This window comes from Neofelis nebulosa, chromosome 17, assembly GCF_028018385.1.
Source record: "Neofelis nebulosa isolate mNeoNeb1 chromosome 17, mNeoNeb1.pri, whole genome shotgun sequence".
NCBI classification, from domain to species: domain Eukaryota; kingdom Metazoa; phylum Chordata; class Mammalia; order Carnivora; family Felidae; genus Neofelis; species Neofelis nebulosa.
Genome location: NC_080798.1, coordinates 26365912 through 26379762, shown reverse-complemented (window position 1 = coordinate 26379762; position 13851 = coordinate 26365912). Strand labels below are relative to the sequence as shown.

Here is a 13851-nt window from a genome sequence, read left to right as displayed (position 1 = left end):
CCTCAAGTAAACAATTGGCACCTAGGTCCATGAATTAAAAATCCCGAACATACTTTGGCCCCCACTCCCAACCACAGCCTTGTCCTCAGTGACTTCCACTGATCTAGAGTAAACAGACTCCCATCCTTCTAACTCAGCTAACTAGGACAAAAACATGTCTGGCCATAGCCATCTTTCCTGCAAAAGTTGGAATTTTTCTTTAAAGTTTTTAAGTTATCCTTTAAAAATTAGCTAATCATGCCATTTGCATCAACATGGATGGAACTGGAAGGCATTATGCTAAGTGAAATAAGTCAGTTAGAGAAAGACAGATATATATTTTCACTCATATGTGGATCTTGAGACACTTAACAGCAAACATGGGGGAAGGGAAGGGGAAAAAATAGATACCAACAGAGAGGGGAGGAAGGCAAACCATAAGAGACTCTTAAATACAGAGAACAAACTGAGGGTTGATGGAGCAGTGGGGGAGAGGGGAAAATGGATGATGGGCATTGAGGTGGGCACTTGTTGGGATCAGCACTGGGTGTTGTATGTAAGTGATGAGTCGCAAGAATCTACCCCAAAACAAGGAGCACGCTGTACACACTGTATGTTGGCCAATTTGACAATAAATTATATTAAATCAATCAGTAAATCAATAAAAAATTTAAAAGTAATAAAAATTTAAAAAATAAAAGTTAGCTAATAGAGGAGACCAAAATGTTAATGTTTTCTGTCTTCTCCTAGTTTACCACTAACTATTTTATTTTCAGACTTCTGTCTGACAAAACAAATATGACTTTAAATAAGTGACACCTTAACAATCATTACAAAAATATCAATCAGGACATGGGTGAGGAGGTGTGACTATTTGGCAGTGGTCTTGGGGCTACTAACAAAATTCCAAAAATGACAAAAGAATCTTCAAGAATCTGTGGAGGAGATCTTGGCATCTGTGTCCAAGGAAGTATCTTCCAATGTAGTGAAAATATTGGGATGGAACTCTAAGCCCAAGAACATTTGTCTTAGATCATTTCTCTGGAAAATAGACTCTGGAGATGGAGATTTACATGCTGAAAATGTATTTATTAGACAGTGTCTTAGGAATGAATACCTGTTAGGAGTGAAGGAAGGAGGAATGAGCAAGGAGAGAAGCTGAACTTTGTTGTGGATACCAAAAAAGGCCTCAGCTGGCTCCATGTGGAGCTCTGGTGCTGGGAGGACCCTTCAGCATTGTTCAGTCTCCAGGTAAGTGGGCTGGACCTCATTAACTAGTCAGTGGATGAGGGATACCTTCAGGAAGGGGCATGAACTTAGAGGAGGGCTTTCTTTGGCTGGGGACAATTCTCAGAGAGTGACTCAACTTAGAGCCAATGGCTGCCACACTTTCAACAGCTGGGGGAATGGCTTAGTCCTAAAGTGCAGATCTGGGCTGCAAGCCAGGGCATTTGTTATATCACTGAGGGCCAGTAGCATGCCTGGTTAGTCTGGGCTGGGAGTCTGCCCTCACAGATTGCCTTCAAACATTTGAAATTTCCATCCTGCCTTCTTTCCTTGGATGAGATTCTTTTCCAGACAGTAGTCTGATTACTGATCCAAACTACATCTCTTACACACATTTCTATTCTCACTTTCTCAAGTTTCTCTTGTGGAGAGAAAGGTTTCATGATCTAGTGCATGTTGGCTCTCTCCTTATCCTCATTCCTCCATTCTAACAGCACTCAAAGGGTTTCTGAAGTTCTTGGCATTACACTCAGTCTGGGGCTTGCAAAGATAAAGAGGACACCAGCCGTCTCCATGAAGAGCCCACAGTGTGTTGAAGAAACAGTGAAAAAAAGATTTCAGAACAATGTGGCAAGAGCAGTGATAAATGTCATGAACAAATTTTTTTAGAAGGAATGACCAACTTCTGCTCAGAGAAAGCTTTCCTCTGGAACAGATGTTGAATATTGGTTTTGAAAAGTGAGTTGTGGTCTTCCAGATGGGGAGATGGAAGTGAAATGTGAAGCAGGGCATGTACAGAGGTATGAGTAGGGTCTAGAGTCATTTAGGTTAGGGTTTGGGACCTATAAAATTTAGCATGGCTTGGGCATAGGGTGTGGAGTATCTGTTGTGTCAAGCTAATAAATTCATATTTTATTCTGTAAGAAATATGAAAGTAATGTAATGGAGGTTTTCAAGTAGAGAATGACAAAATTTGATTTTTTATTCTTAAAATATTTAGTGGAATTGTGAAGTAGGGATATGAATGAAGGGGAACTTGCAAAAGGAGATCAAAAAAGAGACTTGTCACATTTTTATTACTAGATACTCAAAATACAAAAAAAAAAAAGATAATGTAATGAACATCTTATCCATACCAGATTCAACAAACCTCAACTTTTTAAGATATTTGCTTCAGGTCTTCTAAAAAGAAAAAAGAAAAAACTCAGAGACCCTGTTGGAGCCTCACTTGTAGCTCTCCCCTCAATACGGCCCTCCTCTCTTACTCAGCACCCTCCAGGTGAATGGCCTGTGATAGGAGACTTGGAACAATTCAGGGTGAAAATATAAGGGGTAGTTTAAGACAATGGCAACTATATAGAAGATAAGAGAACAGATTCAAAAAGTGTCTATATTATACACCTGAAACTAATATAACACTGTATGTTAGCTATACTGGGAAGAAAATAAAATAACATATAAAAAATAAAATAGAATAAAATAATAAAATAAATAAAATAAAATAAAATAAAATAATAAAATAAAATAAAATAGAAAAAAAAAAAAAAACACAAAGAAGCCTCCTGACGTGGAACTGACAAAATTTGAGGTGGATAGAATAAATGAAGGAGAAGAGGGTTGTCTGTGTCCTTTCAGGCTCCTATAACAGAATACCACAGACTACATGGCTTATAAACAACAGAATTTATTTCTCACAGTCTGGAGGCTGGAAGCCCAAGATGGTTGTGCCACCAGATTTGGTGTTTGGTAACCGCCCACTTTCTGGTTCATAAACAAAGCGGTCTCACCTTGTCCTTGTCCTTGTCCTCACATGGTGGAAGGGACTAGGGATTTCTATGGGGTCTCTTTCATAAGGCCTTAATCCCATTTATGAGGGCTCTATGCTATATTTCAACACTTCCAAAGGCCCCATCTCCTAATACTGTCATCTGTGGGAGTTAGGGTTTTTAACATAGGAATTTGTGGTGTGGGGGTGGTAAAGGACACAAATACCTAGACCATGGCAAGGAAGAAAGGATAATTTCTAAGGTTTGGCTTGTTTTACAATATAGCCTGTGATACCATTAATGAAACATGAAAATGAATGTGGCAAACCAGATTTGGAGAAAACAATGAAGAGTTCAGCTTGGGGTAGTTCTGGAACTCAAAAAAGAAGTCAGGGCTAGAAAAATGTTTCTGGTGTCCACACGGAAGTGATGTTCTAAACTTTGGTCACCTGTACCTTCTGTCTCCTTGTTTCAAATTTTTTCTTTATTGCAAACAGTATATAAATGTAGCCTCAGAGAGAATTGATTACCAGAACTGGAATTACAGAATTATAGGGAAAGGAACATTTGGCATCCGGGATTCGAACATACTTATGTGCAGGGATTCCTTTTGCAGCTCATTCTTGCCAGAATCAGCTATTACCATTTTGACAAACATTTACTAATCCAATAGGCAAAGAATGGTTCTCTTACTGTTGTTTAAATTTGCATGTCTTTGATTATACAGGAAGTTGCACATTTTTCCATATGTTTGTTTACTGCTTTGCATTTCTTATTTTGTGAATCATCTGTTCATGTCCTTTGCCCATTTATCTAGTTCAGTTTAAATGTTTTCATAATCAGTTTTAGGAGTTCTTTATATAACAAAGCTATTAACCCAATGTCATATGGCTTGCAAATATTTTTTCTCAGTGTGTTTGCCTTTTCATTTGACTTGTGGGTTTCATTTTTGCTTTACATACATATATTTTTTCATACTTATTCTTTTGTTTAAGATCTTTATGCACTCAACTTCTGAGCATGGTATGTAAGACCCTTTAGGGTTTGGTCCTTCTGCTTCTTCCCTGGAAATTCATCCCACAAAAAAATGCATGCTGTAGATGTCCTCAACTGCCTCCTGCTGTGTAAATGCAAAAAGCTCTCTCATACTTCTAGTCCACAACACATATGCCCAGAACACATTTCCTGCCCCGTCAACCAAGATAACTTCTGGTCCTTCAGAATCCAGCTCCATCATCACCTTTAAGGCAGCGCCATGAAGTGGTTGGTGCATGAATTCTGGAGTGAGAGGTTCTTAGTGGGATTCCCAGCTCTACAATTTCTTTACCTGTTAAGTGAGAATAATAGTGGTTACTCAAAATATTAAACATGGAGTTACTGTATAACCCAGAAATTCCATTCCTAAGCATAAATCCAAGAGAAATAAAAATATGCCTTCAAACAAAAACTTATATACAAATGTTCATAGCAGCATTATTTACAATAGCCAAAATATGGAAACAACTCAGATGTCCATCAATTGATGAATGGGTAAACCAAAATGTGGTATATCAACAAGATGGAATATTATTCAGGCACAGAAAGGGCTAAAATTACAGACATGCTACAACATGGGTGACCCTGGAAAACTTTATGTTAAGTGAAAGAAGTCAGACATTGAGAGCCACATATTGTATGATTGCATTTATATGAAATGTCCAGAATAGGCAAATTCATAGAGAAAGAAAGCAGAGATTACTGGTTTTTAGGAGGAATGGAGAGTGACAGGATTTCTTTTGGGGTGGTAAGAACATTTCCAATTAGATAGGGTGATGGTTGCACAACATTGTGAATGTACTAGAAGCTACTATATACCTTACTTAAAAATGCTTAAAATAGTGAATTTCATGTTATATAAAATTTACCTCCATGAAAAGAGAGTGCCTATTCCATAGTGAGATCATGTGACTGAAGGAAATTGAGTGTGTATGGAGCACATGGTATGGTTGGTCTGCTGTGCCAAGCTAACAGGGCACTTGGCATAGGAAATGGCACAGAGTGAGTGCCATCTCACTAAAAAGGGGACACACCTCTTGAAGCACTATTTACACTCCTATAACCCAGCACCTATATGCATAGTAGCCTTTGCTTTATTTGTCTGGGGACTCCTTATGAGAAGGACTGGGTTGTGGTCAGCTATATGTCCCTGGTGCCCAACATGGGGTCTGGAGTATACATTTATTATTAGATAAGCTTAGAGAGTAACTGGGAATGAATCTGGATCTAAACCCCAGGAATATAGATGTCTGGTGACTATGAGTCTGAAGGGCCATCTGGAATCCCAGAATTGAGACAGATCAAAGATATCACTTTGTAATTCCAACTTTTATTACAGGAAGAAACCAAGACCTGAAAGGTTGTATAATATACTCACTCAGGTCACATGGGGGATGGAAAGGGAGGACTCCTTTCTGAGCACCACCCCCTCTCACACACATACACTCAGCCCCTATAGGACTATGATTACTATAGTGGATTAAATTGTGTCTCTGAAAAATTCATATGTTGAAGCCCTAATCCCTAATGGGACTATATTTGGAGGGAAAGCCTTTAAAGAGGTCATTAAAGTTAAATGGGATCATAGGTGAAGCCCTAATTCAATATAATTTGTGTCTTTATAAGAAAAGGAAGAGATACAAGAATGTGTGTTCACAGAGAAAAGGCCAAGTAAGAACACAGTGAGAAGGTGCCATTTGCAAGCCAAGGAGAGAGGCCTCAGGAGACATCCACCTGCTAACACTCAGGTCTTGGACCTACAGCATCCAGGATTGTGAGAAATAAATGTTTGTTGGATAAGTCACCCAGTCTGTGGCATTTGTTATGGCAGCACAAGCAGATTAATATGGTCACCAAGAGGCTGTTGGATGCCTGCTCAGAAGTGTCTTACCCCAAGAAGAAGCCCCAAATGTTGAATCAAGGTGAAGGCAAATGCAAAGGGAGTGGAGTCTCCAGATGTTCCTATTCTCTTCCTTTCCTCTCACCTCCTGTCTTAGCCCACATCTGTGGCCTCTCTGACTACAGGAACATTTCTCTGGCATTGCTTAATGAAAGGAGAGCTGGCTCTGTGAAGAGCCAGGAAGGAGTAAGGTGGGACATATCTGAAGGCCAAAACCAACGTCCTGGCTTGTAATTCAGAGCAGCTTCCTCCTCCCACCCCTAGGGTGACCTTCTCCCTGTGAGTGGTTAATTAATCCCATGAATGGTTTAAGATACAGGCACTAAATTAAACAGATCATTTTCTATTGCAAATTCTCCTACTGTCTTAGTTACTTTTTATGCCTGAAATTAGTTTATTTTTAGTTAACACATTTTTTAAAAAAAAAAACAGAATTAAATGCAAATCCTTAACAGAGCTTGTCTGACTCCTGTAATGCTTAACTACATAAAATTTTCAATGTATTATTTATACCAGATACACTGCAGCTGAATTTTACATGTAAATGTTCAGAATTCCAAGTTCCTTAACTGGAAAAAAAGAAGAAGAAGAAGAAGAAGAACATTTTCACTGCCACTTGCTTTCTCTCATCTTTTATTAAAGAGTCTGTTAACACTTTAAAATGTGGCCCTTATACACACCAGAGACTCCAAACCAAGTTAACATCTTGCTTTAATTCACAAAAGAATGAAAATTCAACATCTTAAACATGTTCAACCTGTATGTAAATGCTCTAAGTGGAGAAAAATCAGCAAGAAATGTCCTGGGTCCTGAATAAGTACTCTCCTTACATTTAGGAAGACAAGAAAAGCTTGGCTTCTTCTAATAGCATCTATAATCTGTGAATTTGTACACTTAAAGTCAATTATTTAAGTCCTAAGTATGTGGTGAGACTCAATGAGAAATCAAACAGATAGACTGAGGCTCAAAATCTTCAGGCCAATTATAATCATGGAAGCAGTGATGCCAATGAGAGGCTAACCTGCCTCATAAAGAAGAACCAGGGCGGGGAACAGCACCCACCATGCTGCAAGGAGAGGCAGAGCCAAGTTTCAGCAGTCAGTGAGCAGGGCTGGGTTGTGGGGGAGGAAGTCAAGAAATACCTCCCATCCCTATCCCCCACACTGAGAGAGAGAGAGAGAGAGAGAGAGAGAGAATGAAAGCCACACAGTTTCTGGAGAATGGGCTTGCTTGGGGTAGAGAATGGCTCTCCTAGCAGTTCTTCTGATCAGGAGAAGGAAGACTCAATTCTAGGTCACCTTTTTGCTCCAGCCATGTGATCCTGTTGTGTCCACATGATCTCAACAACCATATGAGTCTGTCTTTAGTCAAAGTGGTGATTGTTTGATGTTCCTTGAAATTCTGAGTTCTAGGAGTCTATGAGTTTGCATTAGGACCCTACAGCACTACAATAGGAGGATGCCAGGGAGATTCCTCTCTCTCCCTCTGACAGGTGATGGTATCCCCACAGGCCCCAGGAGTGACAGTCCTCAGAGGCAGTTTCTTCCCCAGCATGTGAAGACAAGAAGGACTTCTGAGTAGGCTGCATCCCTGGAGAGAACCGTCACTGTGCTGTCAGCTACTCAGACAGCATTTCCTGGAGGAGGTGGGTTGCAGGAGCAGGCAGCTAAAGAACTTTCAGTAAGAGTGAATGAAAAAGTCAAGAAGTCACAGAGAAGCCTGATGCAAAAGGGATGGGACTTTCTCCATAGAGGTAGAGAGGCTAAGAGATCAGACACATGCTGTAGGGAGCAGCTCCTGAGGTCAGCATGCTCTACAACCAGTGCAGGGCACAGAGGCACACGGATTCACATGGGGAGGTGTGTGTGTGTGTGTGTGTGTGTGTGTGTGTGTGTGTGTGACCAGGCTGAGTGCACTCAATGCAAAAGTGGTCAATTGTTCCCAAAGGGCGAAGACTTGAACATTTTACTCCCAAGAGTCACAGGAAGGAAGCCCAAAGGGCTAGAAAGGGACCTTCCTGAATCATCAAAGTTCATGAGCCTGGAGAAATGAAAAAACCCTATAATTACAAATACTAATCTAATAATAATAACAATCATTTAATAGCTCATGTTGAAGCACTTATATATGAAGAAATATACAAAGCACATTAGGTTTGTTTTGTCATTTGACCATCACAAAATTACTAAGATATAGATAATATTATACCATATTTTAGATGACAACCTGGGGACATGGATGATTCAGTAATATGCCCATGACAACACAGTCAGGAAATTCCCAGACTGAGGTTTGATATCACAGAATCAAAGAGAATTTGAGTTTTAATCCTTATAAAAATTCTTTAAGCTTATTGTCATTGTTACCTCCTGCTGAGTTCCTCCTATACTTGCATAATAATACAAGTATGTGGGTGTCTGTCTTAAGAAACAAGAAGGTGGGAGCTAGGGAGGTGTTGCCTTCAGGCAGCCAATTTTGGGTAAAGAAGTATTCCCTTCGTGGGGGGTAAGGAAAGCACTGGGCAGAGACTCAGGGGCAGGATAAATAGTTACACTATCCATAAACTGTGTTCACAGCCCCCTTTCCTCAGATTAAGACTTCATTAAAATGGTAGAAACTGTTTACTACTGGGCTGCTCTAGCATACGAAGTCCAGAAATTTGGGGGTTGGATCAGTCCTGGTCTGTTTGGAGCTGAATGTTTGTGTCTTCCCAAAATTCATATGGTAAAGCCCTAACTACCCCCGTACCATGGGGTGGTATTAGGAGGTGGGGTCTTTGGAGATAATTAGGTTTAGATTAGGTCACAAGAATGGAGCCCTCAGGATGGGATTAGCACCCTTAGAAGAAGAGAAAGAGACAAGAGACCTCTCTCTCCACGTGCTGGCAGAGAAGAGATCATGTGAACACACAGCAAGTACACAGTCATCTGCAAGCCAGGAGAAGAGCTCTCACCAAGAACTGAATCATCCAGCGCCTTGACCTTGGACTTCCCAGCCTCCAGAACTGTGAGAAATAAATGTGTGTTGTTTAAACCACCCTGTCTGTGGTATTTTGTTATGGCAGCCCAAGCTGACTAAGCCAGGGTTCTTGGCTGTGAGCAACAAAAACAGAGAATCTGTTGAGGATTCCAGGACAGTTGTAGAATCCGTGCAACAGTGAACTTGGTAAAGCAGGAAACAAGAGGGTGTCACAATGCCAGGAGATGGGCATCAGGAAGCACAGCACCTTCTCACATCTGAAGAACCTACACAGGACAACAGTCACCCTCTCTGTGTGTTCTCTGCTCTGAGTCTGACTCCCAAGAAGTCATGTTCCATTGGCCAGTCCCCAGAAAACTAAGGTGGGGAGAGAAAGGCTCTGTCCTCAGTTTCTGCAATGGACACAGGACCTGAAACAGGCCTGTCCCTAAGGCAGCAAAATCCTGGGAAAGAGGAAACTTCCCGAGGAACCTGGGTGCTATTGGACAGGGAGATGAATTCTGGGAGGGCAGAAGTAAGAACACACAACTCAGATGTGAGATGTGAATGAACCTGAGCTGGGAGAGTCTGCTGCAAAGGCGAGCACCATCCTCCCTTGTCCACCCATCAGGGATGTAACCCCGCCCACTTCCAGATGCTGGAGCCTCTGAGTCCACAGGAAATCCCACCATCCAGGGGTATGGTTGTCTGTCCAGAGAGCAGAAGCCTGGAAGTCATGGAAGTGAAAACCACGGAGATTCTAATCCAAAGGAAGCAGTAGGCAGGTCAGAAGGAACCCCAAGGAAGGTTCACCAAGATGGAGTGAATAAACCTACTCCAGGGAAACAAGGAGGTAAAAAGAAATCACTAAATTACACATTAAAATAAGACTTTTTAGCAGCATCTGGCAGGGTGCCAGGAACACAAAGGCATCAACAGAGAGAAGCAAGCAGCACTCACCTGCCTCCTGAGGAGCCTCAGGAAGAGACAATCCCATCTTTCTCTATCTGTATACCTTTCTATCCCTGTCTGTAGAAGCCACTAATGCTTTTCTAAAGCCCATTATATTTCTGTTTTCACTTCCACTTGCCCTCCCTTTGCATTATTTTTTTTCTCTTTCTCTCCCCAAGGCTATTGAATTTAGAAAACAGGGTGGGAAGGTTGTAGGCAGAGACTGAAAATAACTGAAGGTGGATAGGGACAGAGGACGTGGACAATGGGTATGATAAGTGAGCTTGCTGCAAGAGTTTGGAGACCTGGACTCTCTTCCCAGTGATGGCCCTGACCCACCTCCCACCCTAGGCACCAGGCTGCATAAAGACTTCTGTTTCCTGCAAAACAGAAAAAGGTGTCCCTTCTCCCAGGTAGATGCAGCCTATGGACAGCCTGACTATCTAGTATAGATGATATTTCAGCTCTATTTACCTCTCTGCTCTGTTCCTTATACAGTGAAAAATCTGCAAAATTGGATGCGGCAACTCTGTTTAGTCAAGTTATTAACTTATGTGCCTCTATTTCCCTATCTATAAAAAGGGAATAATACCAGCCACCCCACTTGAATTGTAGATATGCATTCTTTTACCTTTTTTATGTTTGAAATATAATATACAAACAGAAAAGTAGATGAAATAAATGTACAATGCCTGAGGGTTATTTCAGGGGAAAATGAAATAATGCCAGGGAAGAGATCTGGAGAGTTAAAAGTGCTAATTTAACTTTTATTGAGTCAGAGCCAAGGATTTTCACACTTTCAGAGTGAGAGTCTAGATTGAGTGTCTGCTTCCCATTCTTACTCAGTCCCTTCTGGGCTCTCCTAGGGGACTCCTGTCTCTCCTGAGTTAGGCCACAGTGGGGGCTCAGGGCTGAGGCAGTCAAGAGGGGTTGTCAAGGAGAATGATTAGCAGTAGTGGGGGACTCACCCCTTCCTCCTCCCAGCCTCAGTTGCTATTCTGTGGTGCTGAGTTTGTGGGCAGATGTTTCAGGAGTTGGCTGGCATAGCCTCCCTCCTCCTTTTCCTCCTCCCTACACAACCAAGTATGACTCACCATGGGGTGGGGAGCCTGAGTCACTCACCCACTCACACACCCAGCAACTCTCAACATCCCAGATAAGAACTTACAGGACAGAGTCAGATTGGCCTAACCCACTGCCTCTGAGCTGTGTGACCTGGGGGAGGTCACCTTACCTCTCTGAGCCTCCATGTCCACATCCACATGTCCTCCATGTCCACAGGAATAATAAGTCCTATTTCATAAGCTTATGACTGTTTTACATGAGATAAGCACTAGTCAGAAGCCAGCTATCATTATGATTGTGCAGAATTAGAATTCAGATCTCTTGGCAAATAGGCTTGCTGCTCTTCCTGACTCCATGTTGCTCATTATCCACCCTCAGTGGAAGGTGTGGGGTACTTCCAATAAAAGCTAGCTCTCCACCTTGCCCCTGGGAAGGAGCCACCAACAGAACTTCTTCTAGTCACCATGGCAATTTTTAATGAAAATAATCAACAGCTTGTAGGGGTAAGCAGCCATATGCTGATTCTGGCCTCTTTGGAAAACTCTCTTCTCCTTCTGACACCGAATGTGGTTGGAAAGAGGCTTTGCCCTTAGGAAATGTCTTTTTTCTTTACAGGAACAGGAAACAGCTCAATAGCAATATGTTCAGTGTTCATCCAGTATCTGGCAGAAGTCAATCCTTTCCTGGGTCTCTGGGAAGGAGTACCAGGACCTTCAACCCAACTCCCCTCATGCTTGCTCCGCATGGGCTGTGACAGCACAACAGCCACATTGGGTAGTTATCTGTGAACTATAGTTGAGTGCACTCCACCTCAGAGAAGCAGAAGATTGTCAAGAATCTCCCATCTCTAGGCCATCAAGTGGCCTTCAAGATCATTTAAATGAAGGGCTTCATGCACTTCTGGGAGGACTCATCCATGGATGGATCCAGAGTGTTTGCTAAGTACCCTGAAATTATATGCAATATTTTATCTATGTGTGATATGTGAGTCATTTTAGGAAGAGAGTAGAAAGTTTTCACTGATTCTCATCATACATGGAGCATCATACACTCTAGCTCCATCCATATCATTGCGAGGCTCCACATCCCCCAAAATCTCAAGAATAAATGACCAAGAATCAGGAGTCAAGAGCACATACGAATAAGGACCACAAAGACAGTCTAAATGTATCAAACCGGTTAGGTGGAGATATGAAAGGGATACAGTGATCTGGAAGGCACATTCACATTTCAAAACATACATAGTAAAAGCAATTTTTTCTTCTTAAATTTTGTTTAAATTCTAGTTAGTTAACAAACAGTGCAATACTGGTTTCAGAAGTAGAATTCAGTGATTCATCACTTACATACAACACCCAGTGCTCATCACAATAAGTTCCCTCCTTAATGCCCATCACCCATCTGGCCCTTCCCCCACCTACCTCCCTTCATCAACCCTGTTTATTCTCTATCACTATGGTTTGTTTCCCTCCCTGTTCCCCACCCTTCCCATATGTTCATCTGTTTTGTTTCTTAAATTCCACATATGAGTGAAATCATGTGATATTTGTCTTTCTCTGACTGACTTACTTTGTTTAGCATCATACACTCTAGCTCCATCCATATCATTGCAAATGGCAAGATTTCATTTTTTTGATGGCTGAGTAATATTCCATTATGTTTATATACCACATCTTATTTATCCATTCATCAGTCAATGGACATTTGGGCTCTTTCTATAGTTTGGTTATTGTTGGTAATGTCTCTATAAACATTGGGGTGCATGTATCTCTTCAAATCTATATTTTTGTATCCTTTGAGTAAATACTTAATAGTGCAATTGCTGGATCATAGAGTAGTTCTATTTTTAACGTTTGAGGAAAATCCATACTGTTTTCCAGAGTGGCTGTGCCAGTTTGCACTCCCACCAAGAGTGCAAAAGTGTTCCCCCTTTCTTTGCATCCTCACCAACATTTGTTGTTTCCTGAGTTGTTAATTTTAACCATTCTGACAAGTGTGAGGCAGCAACTCATCATGGTTTTGATTCGTATTTCCCTAATGATGAGTGATGTTGAGCATCTTTTCCTGTGTTCATTAGTCATCTGGATCTCTTCTTTGGAAAAATACCTATTCATGTCTTCTGCACATTTCTTTACTGGATTATTTGTTTTTTCTGTGTTGAGTTTGATATGTTCTTTATAGATTTTGGATACTAACCCTTTATCAGATATGTCATTTGCAAATATCTTTTCCCATTCCATAGGCTGCCTTTTAATTTTGTTGATTGTTTCCTTTGCTATGCAGAAGTTTTTTTATCTTGATGAGGCCCCAATAGTTCATTTTTCCTTTTGTTTCCCTTGCCTCCTGACACATGTCTAGTAAGAAGTTGCGGCAGCCATGGTCAAAGAGGTTTGTGCCTGTTTTCTCCTCTAGGATTTTGATGGTTTCCCATCTCACATTTAGGTCTTTCATCCATTTTGAATTTATTTTTGTGGATGGTGTAAGAAAGTGGTCCAGTTTCATTCTTTTGCATGTCACTGTCCAATTTTCCCAACACCATTTGTTGAAGAAACTGTCTTTTTTTTTTCTATTGGACATTTTAATCTGCTTTGTCAAATATCAGCTGACCATAGAGTTGTAGGTCCACTTCTGGTTTTTCTATTCTGCTCCATCATTCAATGTGTCTGTTTTTGTGCCAGTACCATACTGTCTTGATGACTACAGCTTTGTAATATAACTTGAAGTCTGAAATCATGAGGCCTCCTGCTTTGCTTTGTTTTTTCAGGATTTCTTTGGCTATTTGGGGTCTTTTGTGGTTCCATACAAATTTTAGGATTGTTTGTTCTAGCTCTGTGAAAAATGTTGTTGGTATTTTGATAGGGATTGCATTAAATGTGTAGATTGCTTTGGATAGTATAGACATTTTACAATGTTTAGCAGCACTTTTTAGGACAAACAGAATATCTGGAACCAGATCTGGTCCATTGGCCC

General features: G+C 41.0%; 1 long non-coding RNA gene across 1 annotated transcript; it reads right to left on the bottom strand.

Annotated features, from left to right (window-relative positions):
• Positions 1-2870: 2870 nt before the first annotated feature.
• Positions 2871-6401, bottom strand: LOC131499148 (uncharacterized). Its single transcript, XR_009255743.1, has 2 exons — positions 5899-6401; positions 2871-4299 (listed from the first exon to the last, which is right to left on the bottom strand). It is a non-coding gene; the product is annotated as an uncharacterized LOC131499148 (long non-coding RNA).
• Positions 6402-13851: the final 7450 nt, after the last annotated feature.